Raw genomic sequence first — 25,118 nt, 5'->3', positions numbered from 1 at the left:
GCCCCAGAGGAGGCAAGAACTTGGGGCTCCGCTCCTCAGTGCGCCCCTAGAGAAAAGCAGCCAGTCACTCCCTTGTTCCCGGTCTCCGGCCGCACTCCGTGCTCACCCGGCCTGTGACCGAGCGTTTCTATCTCTGGCACCCGACCCCGTGTGGAGCCTCCAAACCCAGCAGATCCCTGCGGTGCCCTCCTGCGCCGCTCCTCCCGGGGGAGGAAGGGGAGTCTCCCCGGCTCTGCCGCTTGTTGGGTCCCTGCTGGAGGCGCAGTGGCCCGACTGGGCCGCGGATCACAGTTTATGGCAACCCCGAGCTGAGAGCCCGCGCCTCGGCTCTGTCTCTGCAGCCGGCTTCCCTGCTCTGATACCTGGCAGCTCTGGTGCACTCAGGCACCCCCGGTCTTTCTGTGACCCCAAGGGTCCTGAGACCACACTGTCCTGCGAGGGTTCCACCCCCCGCTTAGCCACTGCAGCGACGTCCCTCAGCGGAGCCGGCTTCTAAAAGTTCCGATTTTGTGCTCCGTGGCTCTATCACTTGCCAGAAGCGGCCGACGGAGGCCCCTCCCCCGCTGTCTATCCTTCCGAATATCGCCTCAGATTCACTTCTCCGCACGTCCTACCTTCCAGTAAGTGGTCGCTTTTCTGTTCAGAGAGTTGTTGCTACTCTCCTCTTCGATCTCCTGTTGAGTTCGTAGGTGTTCAGAATGGTTTGATCCCTAGTCAGCTGAATTCCTGAGGCCAGACGAAATCAGGTCTCCTACTCCTCTGCCATCTTGCTCCGCCTCCCCATTATTTGCTTAACTTTAACCAGAGGACTGGTTTTATTTATTTTCTGATATTTGTAGGGAATATATAAAAAGATTTCAGACTAAAAATTATAAAAGATAAATGAAAACATTTCTCTCCAGAGAAAATCCTGCATGTGAGTGCTTATAGCAGCTTTATTTTGAATCACCAAACCCAACAGCAATCAAAATTCTGCACACGATGTTTATAACAGCTTTTTACATAATCCCCAAAGGTTGCCTTGACAACAGGTGTCCTCTAATACATTGTGCATCTGTACACTAGGATATTAGTCAGAATTTAATAGTAAGGACCTCTGAAGTCACAGTAATATAAATAAATTTTTAATGCATATTACTTAGGAAAGAAGAAGCTCTAAAATGCTGCATTCCATAAAATTGCAATTGTATTACATTTTGGAAGAGGCCGGAATTGAGAGGTGGTAATGAGTTCAGTGACTGACAGGAGGTGGAGGGAAGAGGAAGAGGGCGACTGCATGAAGCATAGTGATTATATTTATGGTGGTGTCACTCTTGTACAGGACACTGTGAAGGCATTCACACCACCCTGCTGTGTTGTCACAGCTCAGTAAACTCTACAGCAAAGGGATAGCGCATTACTGCATGCCTATAAAGTCATCTAGGAAGTCTGGGGTCCATGATGGATTCCACCGTGTGACATTATCCCATCTGCTGCTCTACAGAGGTTTGGACCCGCCTCACTGAAGGGGTGGGGCAGAAAGGTGCTGACCCCAGGGATTTTGAAAAGGAGGGGACCCTGTAAGTCCAAAGACAAAGAAAACCACGCATGAGCCCTATACTCCAGTTGATTGATCTATGTCCCATGGGGTGAGTGGTCAGTAATGTGATGTTTCTGGGCCATGCACTGCAATTGAACAATGAAGTCAATGATCACAGATGGCGGGAACCAGCATTCTCCCTTCAGGAACAGAAGTTCATGTTTTGTGCAGGTCTCAGCCGCTCCACAACCAATGTTAGACCCACCCTTGTGGTTCTTATTATGACTGCAAGACACCTTGCAGGAACAACACAGGAAACTTTGAAAAATAAAGGTTTACTACTTATAAGACCTAGTAATTACACAGCACACCTGAGCTACAGACCAAAGTCATGGGTAGAGAAAGAGTGAGCCTGTGCCCTCCCCCACCAGGAGTGTGGTCATAGGCTCAACTGACAGAGGAAGGAGGTGGGGATGAGAGTCAGAGACAGAGATACACACAGAGAGAGAGAGACCACTTTCTCAGGTCCCACACTGAGAGTCCACGGGCGCAGGTGCACTGGGGCCTTTGACCTTTTGCTCCATGCTTTGGGGATGCTGCTGACACCCCACTTCACTCCTGTAGGGAAGACAGCCCTTGAGCAGTGGAGACAGTAAGAGACAGTCTTCAGTGAGAGGCACAGCAGGGGATTCTGAGCCATCTGAGGCCATGAGCCTCCAGACTAAGGAAGACCTGAGTGTGGCGCATCCTCTGTGGGGAGCTGGCAGGCAACCCACAGCACTGGAGGCAGGGAGGGCTCTTCTATGGGCTCCTGTTCCCTCACCTCAGTCAGGGGGCACCAGGCAGCCCCTGCCTGAGTCGGGGCCCAGGGCCCAGCTGTCTTGACTCCTGGGCCACAGAGCTCACCTGGGTCATCCCAGTCCAAACCTTACGGCAGACACCAGGAAGAGGAAATGTGTTGGGGACAGTGAACAGAATGCTGTGCTCCTACTGGGTATTTACCCCAAAGATAAAAATGTAGGGATCCCAAGAGGTACATGCACCCTGATGTTTATAGCAGCAATGTCCACAATAGCCGAACTGTGGAAAGAGCCAAGATGTCCATCGACAGATGAATGGATAAAGAAGATGTGGTATATATACACAATGGAATATTATGCAGCCATCAAAAGGGATGAGATCTTGCCATTTGCAATGACATGGATAGAATTGGAGGGTGTTATGCTGAGTGAAATAAGACAATCAGAGAAAGACATGTATCATATGACCTCACTGATATGAGGAATTCTTAATCTCAGGAAACAAACTGAGGGTTGTTGGAGTGGTGGGGGGTGGGAGGGAAGGGGTGGCTGGGTGATAGACATTGGGGAGAGTATGTGCTATGGTGAGTGTTGTGAATTGCGTAAGACTGGTGAATCACAGATCTGTACATCTGAAGCAAATAATACGTTATATGTTAAAGAAGAAGAAGAAGATAGCAGGAGGGGAAGAATGAAGGGGGGGAAATTGGAGGGGGAGACGAACCATGAGAGACGATGGACTCTGAAAAACAAACAGGGTGCTAGAGGGGAGGGGGGTGGGGGGATGGGTTAGCCCGGTGATGGGTATTAAGGAGGGCACGTTCTGCATGGAGCACTGGGTGTTATACGCAAACAACGAATCATGGAACACTACATCAAAAACTAATGATGTAGTGTATGGTGAGTCACATAACATAATAAAAAAAAAAGAATGCAGTGTTCCTCCTTCCAGAGGCTGAAAGGGATGAGAGAGAGCCTGCAGTTCTGCCTCCCTGTGGCTGGAGGTCCTGGGGATGTGCAGGTGGGATCAGAGGTCCGGGTTGTTCTCCAGCCCTACTTCTTCGTGATACCTACTGTCCCAGGAACTTCAGCCTGACTTTGGAAGCTCCACACTCATAACTCCTCCTGAGCTCCCCCTAGGGTGTTAAGGTCTGCAAATATCACCAACAAACACTTCACTATCTTCAGGCCCTCCCTGGAACATTTACACCGGAAAGAAAAAGAGGGGCTAGTCTCACCTAAACTGACACCCAGCTCACCTCTTGGGAGCCTGAGCAGAAGGTAGAATGTCACTAACACACACGCTGCAGGAATGATGTTGGGACTGAACATGGGAGCCAGCCTGGACTGAGCGATTCTGCTTGCGGGACTCCTCTTACCCATTCTGGACACGGGGATGGTGCCCAGGCTTTTGTCCCAGGCTCTTGTCCCTCCTATGTGTCCACACCTGCACCAGGGACTGCTCACCATGCCTGGACAACAGCCTCAGGCCATGGTCACAGCTTGCTGCCTCTCAGGGTCAGGGTCCACCATTTCTGAGCTTGGAATTCAGTATTTCTACTTGTTTCCCAGATGTTTAACTCTTTTATGAACAGAAAAGCAACTCATTATCTAATGCCTCGCTGCAGTAAACAGCACTGCCATCTGATGGGTCAGTCAAAGCAGAAAACCCCAGTTCACACTATACTCTTCCTCCTTCTCACCCTGAGTTCCTTCTGTTCCACAGTCCTGAGCATCTTCTGTGAGCACAGCTGCCTGCATCCCCACTTTCTGTTTTCCTGCCTCAGTTCTTCTTCCCTGACCACATAGTTTCTTCAGTCCTGCCCGGCTGTGTTCACTCTTCTGTTCTCCTGTGCACACTGTCACCAGATGGTTTCCCCACTCTATGAAATCACCACATCCATTCATGGTTTGAGCATCTTCACACACTATTTTGATTTTTTCTTCTATTCCTCTATGTGCAGAAAATGGTCATTCCTCTCTTGAGACATACCTCAGAGGCCCCTCCTCTGAGGAGCTCCCTAAATATCCTAGGGGGTCGGATGAGCTCACTCTTTCGTATGATTTATGTTTTGTACACATTCTCATACTTGCAGGAGTGTTTACTTCTGGATGACTATTCCCTCCATGTTGGAAGCCTCTGAAATCACATACACTGAACTCATGTTCTTTAAATCAGACCCCACAGGGTGCTTCACACAGTCATTCATGTCACTGTTGAATGCTTGGTGGCATAGGGGTGGACATTAACCTCAGGACACTGAAGCTGCTGCAGGCAAACATGTAACCAGTAGGGGGCACCGTGCATCTCCCTGAGCCTTGTAGGGGTCCACTCACAGCTAGGGGAGCCCCTTGCCCTCAGGGCTGGGCAAAGGCTAAGCTGTCCCCTATGCCTCCTGATGAGACCCAGCAGCCTGGTGCCCTCAGGGCCTGGCAGAGGCTCCTGGGCAGGGTCCTTTGGGTGTCCCCATGGCTGCTCCCTCCTGGGTCCCACTCACAGCAGTACCTGCCCTCAGACTCTTTGTCCTCAGGTCTCCTGAATCACTGATCAGATGGAATATGAGAGAGTATAGAAGGGGGTGCAAATTTGCATAAAGAGCACCCTCGTTTGTATGGGGACAGTATGGAGGATAAGATAAGCCTGGGATAGCCCAGTTGCCCTGTGGGGACCAGGGGCTGTGTCAGCATGGCCTGGACTCCTCTCTTCCTCCTGTTCCTCTCTCTCTGCTCAGGTAGGAACATCATCTGACTGCGGGGGGGGGGGAGCCTCCAAGCTATTATCAGCCCCTGGGACTGAGAAACTCCCAGCAAAAATGCCCCATCACCCTTGGTGTGTGTGTTTGCAGGTTCCCCGTCCCAGCCCGTGCTGACCCAGCCGCCCTCCCTTCTCCGCATCTCTGGGAACGACGGCCAGACTCACCTGCACCTGAGCAGTGGCTTCAGTGTGGGTGACTATAGCATATTCTGGTACCAGCAGCAACCTGGGAGCCCTCCCCGGGATCTTCTATATTACTCTTCAGGCTCCGATAAGCACCAGGGCTCCGGGGTCCCCAGCCGCTTCTCGGGCTCCAAAGACGCCTCGGCCAATGCAGGGCTTCTGCGCATCTCTGGGCTGCAGGCTGAGGCCGAGGCAGACCATTACTGTGCTCTATATCATTATATTGGGAACGACTATCATTACTCATAGTGTCTCAAATAACGAGGAAGTGAGACAAAAACCTGTGGGTCCCCAGACCTTGTCTCTGAGCCTCTTTTACTGAGAAGCTTCTGTGGAAGCTCCTGTAGGGGAGACTCCTCTGTTGGGGAGACTGTCCTTGAGGAGGGAGGAGTGACACACAGATTAGACTGTTTCTCGAGCCAGCACGGGGCTCCCAAGAGCACACCCGGGTGAGGGAATGGACCCCGAATGCTCATCCCCCAGGGTCTGGAGAACATCAATACGAATAAATACTTTTAAAGGAGAAACCTGAGGTTTTTGGGGTTTTTTTTTCGTATGTACTGTATACTGTTGTATCTCCTTTACTACCGTTGGGGAGCAAGAATGTCCTGTCCCAACCAGGAGAGAGACGATGGACTCTGAAAAACAAACTGAGGGTTCTAGAGGGGAGGGAGTGGGGGGTTGGGTTAGCCTGGTGATGGGTATTAAAGAGGGCACAGTCTGCGTGGAGCACTGGGTGTTATGCACAAACAATGAATCATGGAACACTACATCAAAAACTAATGATGTAATGTATGGTGACTAAAATAACAATAAAAAAGCTTAAAAAAAAAAAAAGAATGTCCTGTCCCCTCAAAGATCCTTCTAGCTGGACTAGGAACTAAATTGATAGGAGACAGATAAAGAGGAGAAAATCGAATTTATTAGCGTCCATACAGGGAATCCACACATACATAGAAATTCCAAAGACTGTCAGGCAAAATGAGGTATATATGTCATTCTGAACTAATGAGAAGGGGATAAGGGTCTGGGGCTTCAAAGGGAAGGAATACGGTACACAGGAAGATGAAAAAGACTAAGTGTTTGGTAAACAAATGTTTGCCCTGCCATATAGGTGGGTCACTCAGATATATTTATTTCTGGTAATAACCCTTATCCTAGAACAGCCATCCAGTTTAGATTCTTCTATGGAGATAAACGAAGGGCCGAAGTTTTTCTTGGGCCCAAAGGGTCTCAGATTGCCTTCGGCTCTAAGTAATGCACATGACAAAATGGACTTTCTTGGGGCAGCCTGCCCTCAACCGCTACGGTTCCCTCCTCGGAAGCATCCCCGAAGTCTCGCACGTTCCAAGTTGAGCAGGTAGATTGTTCCGTCTTGGGGAACCTGTCCCTTAATCTGACAATGGGTCATTCGGTTAAACTTATTTCAGGAGGCAGTGATGCAGGTGGGTTCTCAAAGTTAAGCCCTATGGTAATTGAGAAGCAGCATTTCTTACGGAAACTAAGGAAAAGTGTAGGTGAATGGTTGGAGTTAATCCAGTGTCTAAGTCCTGAGTGCTGCCAGTGAGATTTCTTGAGGTTGGGCTGGAGGCATCTTCAGATGGCATAGGGCATGCGGTGGCAATGTGATGGATTTCCCTGGTTTCAGTTCAGTTGTCTCTAGCCAGTAGTGGTCTAGTGGATCTTTTCGAGGGGCCCAGAGAGCAGCAAGCAGGAAAATTGTCTATACATGAACTTTTGTGGGGATTTCTCTGAAGTTTACATCAAGTCATTTCTATTCATTTTGCAGGGCTTCAGGAAAAAAGGGACTTTTGGTGTATCAAATGATTCCAATTGTCAGAAAGGGAAAGAATAATTTTAAAAATGTTATCTTGAAGTGTTGTAGCCAGGCATTTGGGGACACTAGGAGAATGCAGGATCTAGTCCAGTTTATAATGATCAATATTAAAATATTACAAAGGTGTGTTACTGAAGCATATTTTTCTCTATAATTGCCCTTATTTTTACCAAAGATAGCCAAATTAATACCCAAGTGTTTGTAAAATAAGTCTAATTAAAAAAAAAAAGCAGGCTGATGATTTACATAACTCCAACAAGAATAGTGGTTGACCATGTTTGTTCCTTAAAACCTGCTTTGCTAGAACTTTTATAAGGAATATCTAGATTAAATTTTTCATAGCCTCTTAAGGCCAAATACTTGCCATCAGACTTCCTCTTTGATACCCATATATTTGGGTGAATTCCTCCCTTCCTGAGGTTCTCAAAATATCTTGAGGTTCCTGCACCTGCCAGGAGTGACCTTCTTTACTCCCTGGTGAGGCTGCTGGGATCCCTGTAAACAAGGTATGAGGCTAATATTTCCAAGGGCTTTATTGGCTTCATAAGGTCAGCCTTATTTCTTAAAGCTATCTGGTCATATCTGAGTCTATGTGTGTCTCTCTCAAACGTGACATTCCAGGAAACTGTGTCCTGTTACAAGGAGAACATGTTCTTTTTTGAAATAGGAAATATATTGCCATAAAAAATATAAGCATATTTACTGACAGTTTCTGAAGCTTGGAGGATCAGGTAGGGAGAAAAGATAAATGTTTAAATGTATTCACAAAGGTTTATTTGTCAAATTGCTGTAAGTCAGTTAGTTTCAGATAAAAATTTCTTAAATTTGGAAAAACAAAGGTTTTTTGAGCCTGTAATGATTTAAACAAAAAGTCGTAAAAATTATCATTATCTTCCTTACTTTATTCAGTCCCTTGTTATTATTTTTTTAATTTGAATTCCACAATAGTTAACATACAGTGTTATATTAGTTACAGGTGTACAATATAGTGATTCAACAATTCTATATATCCCTCAGTGCTCATCATGATAAGTGTACTCTTAATCCCCTTCACCTATTTCATTCATCCCCCTACCCACCTCCCCTCTGGTAACCACCAGTTTGTTCTCTATATTTAAGAGTCTGGTTTTTTGTTTGCTCCCTTTTTTCTTTGCTCATTTGTTTTGTTTCTTAATATCCATTTATGAATGAAATCATATGGTATCTGTCTTTCTCTGACTGAGTTATTTCCCTTAGCAATATACCTTTGGATCCATCCATGTTGTTGCAGATGGCAAGATTTCATTCTTTTATGGCTGAGTAATATTCCATTTTATATATATACCACTTATCCTTTATCCATTCATCTCTCAATAGACACTTGGGTTGCTTCCATAATTTGGTTATTGTAAATAATGCTGTGGTAAACATAGGAGTGAATATATCTTTTTGAATTAGTGTTTTCATATTCTTTGGGTAAATAGCCAGTAGTGGAATTACTGGATGATATCATAATTTTATTTTATTTCTTGAGATTTTATTTTTCAGTAATCTCTACACCCAACCTGTGCCTCGAACTTACAACCCCAAGGTCAAGAGTCTCATGCTGCACTGATGAGCCAGCCAGGTGCCCCTCACAAATTTATTTTTAATTTTTTGAGGAACCTCCATACTGTTTTCCACAGTGGCTGCACCAGTTTGAATTCTCAACAATGGTGTATGATGGGTCTTTTTTCAATCCTTACCAACAATTATTGATTCTTGTATTTTTGATATGAGCCATTCTGACAGGTATGGGGTGATATCTCCTTGTGGTCCCAGGAATTCAGCTAGATAACTATCAAATCATTCTGAACACCTGCAAACTCAACCAGAGATCTAAGAAAAGAATAGCTTCAACACTATGACTATAAAAGTGACCACTTTCAGCAAGGTAGGAAGTGTGGAGAAGTGAATCCGAGGCGATATATGGGAAGATGGACCATGGTGGGAAGGAGCCTCTGTTAGCCGGCTACCAGCAAGTAATAGAGCAGCGGAGCACAAAATCAGAACTTTTGGAAGTCTGCCCCTGTGGGGGACATTGCTCAGCCTGCTAAGCGGGGGTGGAACCCTCCCTGGGACAGTGTGGTCCCAGGATTCCCAGGGTCACAGGAAGACCAGGTGTACCTCAGTGCTGCAGAGTTCCCAGGCACCGGAACAAGGAAGCTGGATGCAAAGATTGAGCCCAGGAATGGGTTCTCAGCTCAGGGTTAACAAAAACCACAAACCACAGCACCGTTGGGTGACTGCTCTCCAAGCACAGGCCTAACAAGCAACAGAACCAATGAGACCCCCCCTTTCCTCCCCCAGGAGGAGCAGTACAGGAATGTGTTACAGGAATCTGAAAGGTTTGGAGACTCAAAACTGGGTCGCATGCCTGAGATAGAAACGGTCCATCACAGGCCGGGTGAGCACGGAGTGCACCCAGAGACCAGGGAGACAGGAGTGATTGACTACTTTTCTCTGAAGGCACACTGAGGAGTGGGGCCCCAAGCTTTCAAATCTGGGGCCGGAGATTGGGAGGCCACCATTTTCATTCTCATCCTCTAAAGCTTCTGGGAATGCCCCCAGGGAACAAAATAACATAGAACAAACTGGAGCAGATTATTTAGCTTGGCCCCTGACAAGGGCAGTACAATTCCACCCAGGGCAAATACACTTGGGAATCAATGCAACAGGCCCCTCCCCCAGAAAGTCAGAAAGACCATCCAGCCAAGACAAAACTGCAAAACTCCAGTGCTAGGGGAATAGAGCACATAGAAATCACAACTTTTCCCCCATGATTCTTTTTTTTCATTCCCTTTTTCAACCAAGTTCTTATTTTATCAACTCCTTTTTTAAATCTTTTTTAATTTTCATTTTTACAGTTACACTCTATCCCTTCAATATATTTAATCATACACACACACACACATACACACGTTTTGCTTTCTTTACAATTTTGGGGTGCAGTTTCTTCTAACAGACCAAAATACAAACAAAATCTACTGTATGGCTCTGTTGTACTTACCTGTCTGATCATATTCTCTTTTTTGTTGTCATTTTTCCTTTTTTTCTTTTTCTTCTTCCTTTCTTTTTATGCTTTTGTTTTTTTGTTTTGTTTTGTTAAAGTATTTTTTTAATTTTCATCTTTACAGTTACATTCTATCCTTTCAATGTACTTAATTTTATTTTTGTATATATAAGTTTTCCTTTCTTTACAATTTTGAGATGTAGTTTCTCCTAGCAAACTGCCCACAATACACTCAGGAGATAGTGTATTGCTCTGTTCTGTTCACCTGTCTGTTTATCCTTTCCTTTTTTTGTTGTTGTTGGTTTTTCTTTTTTTATTCTTTTTTCTTCACTTATTTTTTTTTAAGGATTTAATTTTTTTTTTTTGACAGAGAAAGAGACAGTGGGAGAGGGAACACAAGCAGGGGGAGTGGGAGAGGGAGAAGCAGGCTTCCCACAGAGCAGGCAGTCCAATGTAGGGCTCAATCCCAGGACCCTGGGATCATGAACTGAGCCAAAGGCAGACACTTAACGACTGAACCACCCAGGTGCCCCTCTTTTTTCTTCACTTTTAATTTCCATTTTTACAGTTACATGCTATCCTTTCCTTGTATTTAATGTTTGTACATATATAAGGTTTTCTTTCTTTACAATTTTGGGATCTAGTTTTCTAAAAGCAGATCAAAATACACACAGAAGCCAATGTATTGCTCTATTCTGCTCACCTGTCTGATTATATTCTCTCTCTCTCTTTTTTTTCCCCCAGTTTTGGGTCTCATCTGATTTTTTAGTGTATATTTCTCTAGGGTAGTTGTTGTCATTTTAGTATTTTGTTCTCTCGTTCATCTATTCTTCTCTGAACAGAATGACAAGACAGAAAAACTCACCTCAAAAAAGAGAACAAGAGGCAGCACTGACTGCCAGGGACCTAATCAATACAGACATTAGTAAGATGTCGGAACTAGAGTTCAGAATGACAATTATAAAGATATTAGCTGGGCTTGAAAAAAAGCATAGAAGACACTAAAGAATCCCTTTCTGGAGAAATAAAAGAACTAAAATCTAACCAAGTCAAAATAAAAAAGGCTATTAATGAGGTGCAATAAAAAATGGAGGCTCTAACTGCTAGGATAAATGAGGTGGAAGAGAGAATGGGTGATATAGAATACCAAATGATGGAGAATAAAGAAGTTGAGAAAAAGAGAGAGAAACAACTACTGGATCATGAGGGGAGAATTCAAGAGATAAGTGATACCATAAAGCAAAACAACATTAGAATAATTGGGATCCCAGAAGAAGAAGAAAGAGAGAGAGGGGCAGAAGGTATATTGGAGCAAATTATAGCAGAGAACTTCCCTAATTTAGGGAAGGAAACAGGCATCAAACTCCGGGAGGTACAGAGAACACCCTATCTAAATCAACAAAAATAGGTCAACACCCCAACATCTAATATTAAAACATACAAGTCTCAGAGACAAAGAGAAAATCCTGAAAGCAGCTCGAGACAAAAGGTCTGTAACCTACAACAGTAGAAAGATTAGATTGGTAGCAGACCTATCCACAGAGACCTGGCAGGTCAGAAAGGACCAGCATGATATATTCAGAGCACTAAACAGGAAAAATATGCCACCAAGAATACTATATCCAGCTAGGCTGTCACTGAAAATAGAAGGGAGATAAAAAGCTTCCAGGACAAACAAAAACTAAAAGAATCTGCAACACCAAACCATCCCTACAAGAAATATTGAAAGGGGTCCCCCAAGCAAAAAGAGCCTAAAAGTAACATAGACCAAAAGGAACAGAGACACTATACAGTAACAGTCACCTTACAGGCAATACAATGGCACTAAATTAATATCTTTCAATACTTACCCTGAATGTAAATGAGCTAAATGCCCCAATCAAAAGACACAGGGTATCAGATTAGATAAAAAAAAACAAGACCCATCAATATGCTGTCTGCAAGAGACTCATTTTAGACCCAAAGACACCTCCAGATTTAGTGAGGGGGTGGAAAACCATTTACCATGCTAATGGACATCAAAAGAAATCTGGGGTGGCAATCCTTATATCAGACAAATTAGATTTTAAACCAAAAACTATACTAAGAGATGCAGAAGGACACTACATCATACATAAAGGGTCTACCCAACAAGAAGATCTAACAGTTGTAAATATCTATGCCCCTAACATGTGAGCAGACAATAATATAAGCCAATTAATAACAAAATCAAAGAAACACATTGACAATAATACAATAATAGTAGGGGACTTTAACACTCCCCTCACTAAAATGGACAGATCATCTAAGCAAAAGATCAACAAGGAAATAAAGGCTTTAAATTACACACTGGAGCAGATGGACTTCACAGACATATTCAGAACATTCCATCCCAAAGCAACAGAGTACACATTCTTCTCTAGTGTACATGGAACATTCTTCAGAATAGATCACATCCTGGGTCACAAATCAGGTCTCACTGATACCAAAAGATTGGGATCATTCCCTGCATATTTTCAGACCACAATGTTTTGAAACTAGAACTCAATCACAAGAGTCAAGTTGGAAAGAACTCAAATACATGGAGGCTAAAGAGCATCCTACTAAGAATGAATGGGTCAACCAGGAAATTAAAGAAGAATTAAAAAAATTCATGGAAACCAATGAAAATGAAAACACAACTGTTCAAAATCTTTGGGATGCAGCAAAGGCAGTCCTAAGAGGAAAGTATATAGCAATGCAAGCTTTTCTCAAGAAACAAGAAAGGTCTCATATACACAACCTAACCCTACACCTAAGGAGCTGGAGAAAGAACATCAAATAAAGCCTAAACCCAGCAGGAGAAGAGAAATAATAAAGATCAGAGCAGAAATCAATGAAATAGAAACCAAAAGAAAGGTAGAACAGATCAAGGAACCTAGGAGCTGGTTCTTTGAAAGAATAAATAACATTGATAAACCCCTGGCCAGACTTATCAAAAAGAAAAGAGAAATGACCCAAATAAATAAAATCATGAATGAAAGAGGAGAGATCACAACCAACAGTGAAGAAATACAAACAATTATAATAACATATTATGAGGAATTATTTGCCAAGAAATCAGGCAATCAGGAAGAAATGCATGCATTCCTAGAGTCATATAAATGACCTAAATTGAAACAGGAAGAAATAGAAAACCTGAACACAACCATAACCAGCAAGGCAATTGAAGCAGTAATCAAAAATCTCCCCAAAAACAAGAGCCCAGTGCCAGATGCTTCCCTGGGGAATTCAAACATTTAAAGAACTGATACCTGTTCTTCTGAAACTATTTCAAAAAACAGAAATAGAAGGAAAACTTCCAAACTCTTTCATGAGGCCAACATTACCTTGATCTCAAAACCAGACAAAGACCACCAAAAAGGAGAATTACAGACCAATATCCCTGATGAACATGGATGCAAAAATTCTCAACAAAATACTAGCCATTAGGATCCAACAGTACATTAAAAAGATTATTCACCACGACCACGTGGAATGTATTCCTGGGCTTCAAGTTTGGTTCAATATCTGTAAATCAATCAATGTGATACAATACATAAACAAAATAAAGGAAAAGAGCCATATGATCCTCTCAATTGATGCTGAGAAAGCATTTGACAAAGTACAGCACCATTTAAGAGATTAAAACCCTTCACAGTGTAGGGATACAGGGAACGTACCTCAATATTGCAAAAGCCACATATGAAAAGCCCACAGCAAATATCATCCTCAATGGGAAAAACTGACAACTTTTCCCCTAAGGTAAGGAACACAGCAGGGATGTCCACTACCACCACTGCTGTTCAACATAGTACTAGAAGTCCTAGCCTCAGCAATCATACATCAAAAAGAAATAAAAGGCAAACTCTCACTCTTTGCAGATGACATGATACCCTATCCAGATAACCCAAAAGACTCCACCCCATAATTGCTAGAACTCATATAGGAATTCAGCAAAGTGCTAGGATACAAAATCAATGCACAGCAATCAATTGCATTCCTATACATTAACAATGAGACAGAAGAGAAATTAAGGAGTTGATTTCATTTACAATTGTACCCCAAACTATAAGATACCTAGGAATAAACCTAACCAAAGAGGCAAAAGATCTGTACTCAGAAAAATATAGAACACTCATAAAAGACACTGAGGAAGACACAAAGAAATGGAAAAACATTCCATGCTCATGGATTGGAAGAACAAATATTGTTAAAATATCTATGCTACAGAGCAATCCACACATTCAAGGCAATCCCTATCAAAATACTATCAACTTTTTTCACAGAGCTGGAACAAACAATTCTAAAATTTGTATGGAACCAGAAAAGACCCTGAATAGCCAAAGGAAGGTTGAAAAAGAAAACCAAAACTGGTGACATCACAATTCTGGACTTCCAGCTCTATTACAAAGCTGTCATCATCAAGACAATATGGTACTGGCACAAAAAACACATAGATCAATGGAACAGAATAGAATACCCAGAAGTGGACCCTCAACTCTATGGTCAACTAAACTTCAACAAAGCAGGAAAGAATATCCAGTGGGAAAAAAAGACACCATTTCCTTACACCATACACAAAAATAGAACCAAAATGATTGAACAACCTAAATGTGAGACAGGAATCCATCAAAATCCTAGAGGAGAACACAGGCAGCAACCTCTTAGACCTCAGCCGCAGCAACTTCTTGCTAGACATGTCTTCAAAGGCAAGGCAAACAAAGGCAAAAATGAACTATTGGGACTTCATCAAGATAAAAATCTTTTGCACGGAAAAGGAAATAGTCGACAAAACCAAAAGACAACCGAAAGAATGGGAGAAGATATTTGCAAATGACATATCACACAAAGGGCTAATATTGAAGATCTATAAAGAACTTATCAAACTCAGCACCTAAAGAACAAATAATCCAATCAAGAAATGGGCAGAAGACATGAACAGATATTTCTCCAAAGAAGACATACAAATGGCCAACAGACACATGAAAAAATGTTCAACATCACTCAGCATCAGGGAAATACAAATCAAAACCTCAACAAGATACCACCCTACACCAGCCAGAATGGCTAAAATCAACAAGTCAGAAAACAACAGATGTTGGGGTGGATGCAGAGAAAGGGGAACCCTCCTACACTGTTGGTGGGAATGCAAGCTGGTGCAGCCACTCTGGAAAACAGTATGGAGGTTCCTCAAAAAGTTGAAAATAGAGCTACCCTACAACCCAGCAATTGCACTACTGGATATTTACCCCCAAGATACAAATGTAGTGATCTGAAGGGGTACCTTCACCCCAATGTTTAGAGGAGCAATGTCCACAATAGCCAAACTATGGGAAGAGCCCAGATGTCCTTCAACAGATGAATGGATAGGGAATATGTGAGATATGTTAATGGAATATGGAATTTTACACAGCCATCAAAAAAATGGAATCTTGCCATTTGCAATGATGTGGATGGAACTAGAGGGTATCATGCTAAGCAAAATAAGTCAATCAGAGAAAGACAATTATCATCTGATCACACTGATAGGAGGAATTTAAGAAACAAAACAGAGGATCGTAGGGGAAGAAAGGAAAAAATAAAACAAGACAAAACCAGAAAGGGAAACAAACCATAAGAGATTCTTAATCAGAGGAAACAAACTGAGGGTTACTGGAGTGGAGGGAGGTGGGGGGAGTAGGTAACTAGGTGATGGACATTATGAAGGGCATGTGATATAATGAGCACTGGGTATTATATAAGACTGATGAATCACAGGCCTATACGTTTGAACCAATAATACATTATATGTTGATTAACTGGGGGAATTCAACTAAAAATTTTAAAAACGAGATTTATGCTTTTGAAATGTCTGCATAAAGTACACTAACAAAAGCCTTTTTTTCTGGGGCGCCTGGGTGGCTCAGTCATTAAGCGTCTGCCTTCGGCTCAGGTCATAATCCCAGGGTCCTGGGATGGAGCCCCGTATCGGGCTCCCTGCTCCGCGGGAAGCCTGCTTCTCCCTCTCCCACTCCCCCTGCTTGTGTTCCCTCTCTTGCTGTGTCTCTCACTGTCAGATAAATAAAATCTTTTAAAAAAAAAAAGCCTTTTTTCTGAGTACACAATTTAACCTTGGCTTGTATTAGCCCCTAAATATTGGCCTTTCACAGATCATTTGGAGGAGGGCCTGGGAGAAGTTTGGGTCCTCTGTTTTCTCTATGAAGGGGTAGCTGTGAATAGTCAAATAATCTTTTTAATTACTCTCTAAATTTGGAGGATCTTTTGAAAGTATATATAAAAAAACTTTATAATTAAAAAGATCAGCTGTTTACAGGGTCGGGGGGGAGTCTTTTGTGGTAAGGAGACTCTGATACACCATCAAAGGACTTAGCATAGCATTGTCCGAGGCTGGCAGAGCCTGACTACAGAGCCCTGAAAGGTAGGAGCAAAGAGTCTTATTCCCAGTCTCTGAAGCTTTTGTTAAATTTATTTCCTGGCTTTTAGCATTTATACGAGCAATTTGTATACTTGGAATATAGAGATTAGAACTGAGTGCTCCCCATAAATCTTGTAGGGAAAAGGAATTAAAACAGGCACAAGAAGCTGGATCTTAAGAAGGGGAATTTACACTGGATGTGAACATTTACTCCAGTCTTAAGTCTAATTTCTGGCCTTTCTTTCTTTCTTCCTTTCTTTTTTCCTTCCTTCCTTCCTTCCTTCCTTTCTTTCTTTCTTTCTTTTTTTTTTTCTGGTCAAGGAAGTCCCTAAGTTTAGCATTTTACTAGTAAGACAACTGAGAGATCTCTGTAAAGAAAATTTTGCTTTTAAATGTAGCCAAATTAAAGATCCATTACCTGGCCATTTGAGACAGGGAAATCAAAGGGACATCATGAGAGATAAAGTTGGTTATTTCCTTTGCTTCTATTCAGGCTTCTATTACTGTAGGCCCTGCACCTGTACCCCACTCTTCACATGTCTTGTAATGCAAATACCATATGTCCTCTTTGTCAGGGACAAGGGGTTAATTATTTTTCTAGAATAGGTAACATCTGTGGAAGGACCAGTTGAGAAAAAATGAGAGGAAGCTATCCTATGTTCATTCCAGACCACCTAGGTGCTAGGCCTCTCCATGCCAAGACCCCTGGCTCCAAGGAATAACACCTAGGTTCTTGTCCTTGATCTAACCAGTTCCTGGATGAGAGGACACATGCACAAGACCACCAACTTCCATAAAAAACCCCAGACCCCGAACAAAGACAAGACTTCCTCCTTTCCTTTCTGAGTCTCCCAGACCCTCACTCTGTCTGTTATCTGCTCTCTCTATATCTTCAATAAACTCTCCTTCCATATCCTGCTGGCTCATGTTTGATTTCCATCCTTCTCAAAGGCAAAGACCCTCTTGGCTGGTCGTGTGGGACACACTCTGGATCCTTGGACCCAGCCTGCCAGCATCACATTGACAAGTAGGATCTATTAATAGCAACTCAAACCAGTAGACTTTTAATATCTTAACCAAAGACAAAAGAGGCATCCAGAGAGGGTATGCAGTCCCCAGGAGCTAAAAGTTTATTCCCAAGTTAATCTAAGAAAGCAAAGGTCTTCATTGCACAGTAAAGATAATGTAGTGATAATGCTATCTCCAGTCTCCAAAAAAATCTTCATAGACCTCCAGTCACAGACCCACTAATCTGTGACACCAGGCAGGCAATACAGAACGGAACTTTCCAGTATGAACAAGCAATGAATATTGAGATGGATAAGGTTCCTATGGGCTGCAAGATCTTATGGCAAATCAAAAGGAATGAGATCTTGCCATTTGCAATGACCTGGATGGAACTGGAGGGTGTTATGCTGAGTGAAATAAGTCAATCAGAGAAAGACATGTATCATATGACCTCACTGATATGAGGAATTCTTAATCTCAGGAAACAAACTGGGTGTTGCTGGAGTGGTGGGGGGTGGGAGGGATGGGGTGGCTGGGTGATAGACATTGGGGAGGGTATGTGCTATGGTGAGCGCTGTGAATTGTGCAAGACTGTTGAATCACAGATCTGTACTTCTGAAACAAATAATGCAACATATGTTAAGAAGAAAGAAAAAGAAGAAGATAGCAGGAGGGGAAGAATGAAGGGGAGTAAGTCAGAGGGGGAGATGAACCATGAGAGACGATGGACTCTGAAAAACAAACTGAGGGTTCTAGAGGGGAGGAGGGTAGGGGGATGGGTTAGCCTGGTGATGGGTATTAAAGAGGGCACGTTCTGCATGGAGCACTGGGTGTTATGCACAAACAATGAATCATGGAACACTACATCAAAAACTAATGATGTAATATATGATGATTAATATAACAATAAAAAAAAGATCTTATGGCAAAACCCCTGAGAGCTGGCATGGCAGAGATACAGAGAGAGACAGACAGACATACAGACAGAGATGGGGCAGGGGGGTGGTGCCCAGTCGGTTTGACTGACCACCAAGTGCACCCCAGTAAGAGCAACCTCTGGAGGATGGACACCAGAGAGAATGTTCTACTGGTCACAAACTAACCCCTTGAGGACACAGAACAAGAACAAAGAAAAATCACCATCCTGTTTTTCTTCTGGCTAAGCCTTGGTCTCAGAGCCACTCTAATACTTAGGAGAGATGTGCCCTGTGGTTGGGGACTGTGTGGTGCTTTACAGTGTTCCTTGTTGCATGGAAGTTTTCTTGAGGTTGACAGATGACCTAGTGCCAATCTAACCTGTTCCTGGACCAATTGATACTAACACTGGGGACTTCTTCGGATGGTAAGCATTCAAACAGCTTGTAAGTGCTTGACCTCTGCCACCACTTTTGCGGCTTTGGCTTCCAAGGAGTCGCTTAGCAACAGCCTGTGAGCCACAGCAGAGTGTGTCTAAACAGATGCCAGTCTGATGAGAACATGGAACTCAACAGTCTGTGGGACCAACCCCAAATGAAAGCTTTTAAGGCCTAAGTCTCCCTTCTATCCTATGGTAATGCCTTTTCAGGACAGAAGACATACAGACACAGGCAGAGGAAAACAAGGACCAACTCTGGGAGGAGATGGATCAATAACCAGAGAGTTATCTAGCAAATTCAACCAAACCGTCACTAAGCCCAGGGAACAAATTCCACAATATTTCCTCCCGGAAATCTAAATTGAGAAAAAGAGAAAAGTCCTCTCACCACTCCTGCTCCATCAGATTCCACAGACAGAGATTCCGGGAGGCTGACATGGTAAGAAGACTTACATTCTACTGGCCCTATGTCAGATGTCCCAGGATTTCAGCTGTAGCATACAGGGTGAAATGTGTCCAGCAGTTGACATGTCCTGCCCATACACCAACTGTCAGGGAGGAAGTATTTTCTCTACCATTAAAGATCCTTCTAGCTGGACCAAGAATCAGATTGACATGGGACAGATTGACAAGAAAAAAATCAAATTTAGTTTCATACTGATGGGGAATACACACAAACACACACAAATTTGCGAAGTTAGGCAATATGAGGCTTATCTGACATCCTGAGTTAAGGGTGGGTAGGGTCTGGGTATACGAACGAGAGGGTGACCCTCAGCAGGAAGATGAAAGGAGATGTTTGGAAAACAAAAGTTGCCCTGTTGCAGATATGCTTCTTAGGTAAAGCAATATCTCTGTTAATAGCTTGTTCTTGACAGATGTGCAGTTGGTGGGGGGGGGGCAATAAAGAGCTTTTCCTGGATTGATTGAGTTGTGATTGCTTTTAACACAAAACAATGTTCATGCCAAAGATGCCCATCCTCTGGTAGCCTGACCTTAGCCCTACATCATCAACTTGACTGTGGTGATGGCTTCATGTGTTTCTATACCTCTCGAAATGTATCAAGTTGAAAACTTTAAATATGTGCAGTTGATGGTAGGTCACTCAATAAAATTGTCATAAATACCTTCCAATCTCTTCAGTACAGAAACATCGTTCTTACTACCCATCCACAAATACCCTCATTGTCCAGCTGTTTCCACACAGGGGCCACTTTGTAGCAATTGTTTTCCCATCATTAATGTCTTCTACTATGTTACTGAGTATCTGCACACACTCTGCTACTTAATCTGGAACCCTGCCCCTTTCCAGGAGTGGTGTTGCTTTCATTGCCCTGTTGCAGGAAATGCTGCCTGCATTCAGACCAGGTCACCAGTGGCCCCTCACATGGCCCTGTTGAAGGAGGGGTCAGACCATTGCTCCCAGCCCTCTGCATTCCCACCTCCCTGCATTCCCACTCACCCTGTACAGGGTCATATTTCCATATGTCTCCCTTCTGCTACTCTAGGAATTCCCACAATGGGAAGAGCTGTTTATTAATATCAGTTACCTGAGGGCAGAGCAGGGACTATGGCCCATGGGTATTGGAAGACTCACAGTGACCAGGCTCTCAGGCCTGTGCCCCTATCATTATATCCACTGAGAGGTTGAAGTTTGGCCAGTGGGCAGCAAGGGGCACTGTGGGTCTTTCCCCAGTGTCTGCATGGGGGTGACCTCTATGTAATCTCCCTTAAATCACCCAAACTCCCCAGGGCTGGGTTATAGGTACCTGTGGATGCTGTTGGGAACTCAGAAGGTGTGTCATCTCTGGCTGCTCACAGGTCTGTGGAAGGAACCAGCAGCCGCTTATTCCCTAGTCACTCCAGGGGACAAACTCTGAGACTCACCCACCAGCCCTCTCTGTCTAAAACCTGAGTGCATACCTTAACTCCTTTCAGAGTGGAGCAGAGATCACCAGATCACCAGTAGGGGAAACAAATGTAGAGGAACAACCCCTTCTCCCAGAGGCCACCGGAGGGATGACATATGCCTGAGGCAGCCCAGACCTTGCTGTGGGCTGTCAGCAGGTGTGTATGTGCCATGCTGTGGATGCTTCTCCTTCTTGTGTGCCCCTCTCACTGCACAGGTGAGGACCATATTCAGTGACCTGGGGCAGCCCCCAGGCCTGTGTCAACCTCTTTGGATAAGATAACCAAACAACTTCAACTCTATCCCTGCCCCATCACCTGTGAGTGTCTGTGTTTGCAGGTTCCTTCTCCCAGCCTGAGCTGACTCAGACACCCTCCTTTGCATCCCTGGAAGAATCTGCCAGACTCACATACACTCTGAGAAGTCACATTATTAATGGTAAATAGATATATCTGTATGCCTGTATGCATGCATACTGGCACCAGGAGAAGCCAGGGAGCCCTCCCCAGTATCTCCTAGATTCAACTCAGAGTCAGATACACATCAGGGATGCCAGGTTCCCTGTCATTTTTTGGATCCAAAGATGTTTCGACCAGTTCAGGTATTCTGACATTTCTGGACTCCAGCATGAGGGCAAGGAGACTATTGCTGTCACATATGCCAAGACAATGCAATGCTCTGGACCCACAGGGAAGTGAGACAAAATCCCCCTCCACTCTCTGGGTCTGGTGACATTACCTGTCAGGTGGCTCAGGGGTTGACTTCACTTGTCAGATCTTCAACAGATCCTTTGTTTTCCTGGAAACAGATGATGACACATTCTCATCATGTTCGTGTTTTCAAAGGCAAAATTTCCCTGCTCAGAAATAAAAATTTCTCAAAGGAGGTGTGAGAGGCCAAACGGTGTTGATTCCAGTTCTGGTTCTGGTGGCAGCTCACAGATGTTTCCAGTCTAAGGGCTTCAATCCGGGCTTCCACTTACAAAACCAACATGCAGAGATGAACGGTATTCTATACAGAAGCAATAAGCCATCAACATTTAAAAATAAAAACAATGCCATTTATAATTCCATAATAATGAAATTCTTAAGGATATATTTTAGAAAAACTGAAAGTCTTATACACGGAAAACTACAAAACATTGTAAAAGGAATAAAAAAAACTTGAATAAATGACTAGGTCTTCCTCATTTGTGGATCAAAATGCTGAATTTGGCTAAGACAATGATTTTAAATTTTTCAGTTGCTAGCTGTTACCAACAGCTTCTTGCCACAAAACAAAGAAACAAATGGAATATCCCTCACAAATAGAGGCCCAAAAATTCTAAAGAAAATATTAGAAAACAGAATTGAGTTATGTTTAGTATAACAAGAGTATATACCATGACCAAATGGGGTTTATTGTGGGGATGCAAAGTCTTATATTCAGACAGTTTTATATTCAAACAGCAATCAATGGAATCTCCTGTATTAACAGGCTAAAGGAGAAAAGTCCCATGATCTTATCAATCAATATGGAAAAAGCATATGACACAATTCAAAACCTATTCATGATAATAAATGTGAATGATTGAATGAATAGGATAAAAATTCTCAGAGAATGAAAACTAAAGGAGCACACCCTCAGTGTGATAAAGAAAACTATCAAGTCCTGATAGCTAATACACATGAAGATGAATCACTGAGAGCTCTGTCCTCAGGTCGGGACCAAGGCATTCATGTTCAATCTCCACACTACTGTTCTACACAGGACAGGATGCTCCAGACAGAACCATGAGGCAAGAAAATTAATGAGAAGCATGAGACTAAAGAGCAAGAGACACTGTCCCTATTTTCAGGGGTGAGAATGGTCCACCAGAAAAATACAAGGAAAACTACAAATAGGTATATAAATATGAACTTGAGGAATAATTAGTAATTTCAGGAAGGTGTAGTCATATGATATAAGATCAACATAGAAAGATCATTTTTTAAAGATTTTATCTATTCATTATTCATTTGAGAGAGAGAGAGCACAAGGGGAGGGGAAAGGCAGAGGGAGAGGGAGAAGCAGACCCTCCACTAAGCAGGGAGCCCAACGCAGGGCCCGATCCCGGGACCTGGAAATCATGACCTGAGCTGAAGGCAGACGCTTAACCAACTGAGCCACCGAGGCACCCCTAGAAAGATCATTTAAGTGTGTATAGACTAGCAATAAACATGTGAAAACTGAATTAAAATACCATTAAAACCATTCAACAACGAAATTTTTAGGTGCATATTTAACAAAATGTGTACAAGCCATGGTTGCTGAAATCCTGATACATGTAACCAAAGTGGATTAAAACAATGGAGAGGCATGTTCTGTTCATGGATGAGAAGACTCAATATAGTAAAGATGTCATCTCTTCCCAAATTGTATAAAAGTCTAATTCAACCCTTATCACAACAAGACAGAGTGTTATGGATGGAGGGTAGACACATTGGTCAATGGAACAAAACAGAAAACCCAGAAACCGACCTAAGAAAGTATGGACAAGTACTTTTGACAAAGTTGCAAAAGTCTTGCAGAGGAGGGAGGATAGCCTCCTGGGGAAATGGCCACAGAACTAGTGGGTATCCATAGGGGGAAATGAATCTCACCTCAAATTCTCACCTTATGAAAAAATGCACTAAAAGGATCATAGACATAACTGTAGAACATAAAGCTATATATGTATAGGAGAAAATCTTCAAGATCTAGAGTTTGTATAAACATGGTTAGACAAGACACCAACAGCACAATCTATAAAATAAAAAATGATATTGTACTCCATCAAAATAAATTCATTGTTTTTCCTTTACTTTGTAAATTAGTAAGATGATGAAATTAGTTGACAAATAGATGATTAAAACAAAACTAAATTTATGAGAGAGTAGTTGGAACCCATTGCTTTAATGCACAGGAGTGTTAAAATACTGAAAACGTGTATTTTAAATCCCAGACCGATGGAGGAAGATGATGGGTGCAGTTATCTTCTCTGGGTTGCCAGCAACTTAAGTTTTAATTTAGGTAAATGTTTGCATCTCCCATAAGCCAGGACTCCTTCTGAGAGTGGAACATGCAACAGTATTCATGGGCAGCACTATGGGCCTCACTTTCTAAGAATCAGACCACTGACGTGAATATAGATCCAGACCTGGTGAGCTGCAGAAACCAGCTGGACTTTCAGGGCTTAGGGCCTTGGTGAGTGTGTAACCTGTGACCAGCAGGGGGTGCTGTGGAACTGCCCTGTGGTCCCTCCACAGCTGCTCAATGAGGACCATTCAAGCAAAGAAGCCTGGGCTTGGAAGTTGCACCCTGTGCTCCCTGATGGGGACTCAGCAGCTGTGTCCTCTCTGGCCTGGCAGAGTCCCCTGAGCAGGGACCTGTGGGTGGTCTCAGCAGGTGCTTCCTCCCAGGGCTCTCCCCTGGGCTGAAGCCAACCCCCATCCTCCTCAGTGTGTCTGTGAGCTGAGCCCCAGCACCAGGGCTCAGGGAGGGGCTGGGCAGTCACTGGGTGGACCCCATTTGCATGGACAGCCCCTCCAATGGCAGAGGGTGGGGGAGAGAAGGAGGCCTGGGGCAGCCCAGCCCACTGTGGGGACCAGTGTCTGTGTCACCATGGCCTGGACTCCTGTCTTCCTCATGCTCCTCACTCACGGCAAAGGTAGGGACAGATCTCAGGGAGACAGGGAAGCCCTCCAGCTGGTATCTGGCCCTGTGGCTCAGATCCTGAGAAGCTTTACCCTGGTCTCTATCACCCATGAGTGTCTATGTTTGCAGGTTCCCTGTCCTAGCCTGTGCTGACCCAGCCGCCCTCCCTCTCTGTTCCTCCTGGAACAACAGCCAGATTCGCCTGTACCCTGAGCAAGGACATCAGTGTTGGGATACCTGATACAAAACTGATACCAGCAGCAGCCTGGGAGCCTTTCCTCAGTATCCCTTGTAGTACTCCTCAGACTCAGATAAGCACCAGGGCTCCGGGGTCCCCAGCCACTTCTCTGGATCCAAAGATGCCCCAGCCAATGCAGGGCTTCTGCTCATCTTGGGGCTGCAGCCTGAGAAGGAGACCGATTATTACTGTCAGATCTGGCACAGCAGTGCTGGTCACAGGGACACACACAGATGGGGAAGTGGGACAAATAACTCAGCCTGCTCAGGGCCGTGGACGCTGATTCTCTTGCAATTTAAAATAACTTGAATTCACACTGACTGTACTTGGAAGTAACTTCTGGATCACAATATCTTTCCTCCCAGTTTCTTATGCAACCTATGTGAACTCAGGAGAAAGGAAAACAAACATAATA

The 25,118-nt window shown here is 43.7% G+C and overlaps 1 long non-coding RNA gene across 1 annotated transcript; it reads right to left on the bottom strand.

Moving 5' to 3' along the window:
• Positions 1-20,657: 20,657 nt before the first annotated feature.
• On the bottom strand, positions 20,658-24,866 carry LOC141371882 (uncharacterized). The gene is made up of 3 exons (XR_012377173.1): positions 24,703-24,866; positions 21,550-21,609; positions 20,658-20,725 (listed from the first exon to the last, which is right to left on the bottom strand). It is a non-coding gene; the product is annotated as an uncharacterized lncRNA (long non-coding RNA).
• Positions 24,867-25,118: the final 252 nt, after the last annotated feature.

The sequence above is a fragment of the Callorhinus ursinus genome, unplaced genomic scaffold, assembly GCF_003265705.2.
Source record: "Callorhinus ursinus isolate GAN/ISIS: 27379988/994484 unplaced genomic scaffold, GSC_fseal_2.0 scaffold117, whole genome shotgun sequence".
In the NCBI taxonomy this organism is placed as follows: domain Eukaryota; kingdom Metazoa; phylum Chordata; class Mammalia; order Carnivora; family Otariidae; genus Callorhinus; species Callorhinus ursinus.
This window is presented reverse-complemented; position numbering and strand designations above follow the sequence as displayed.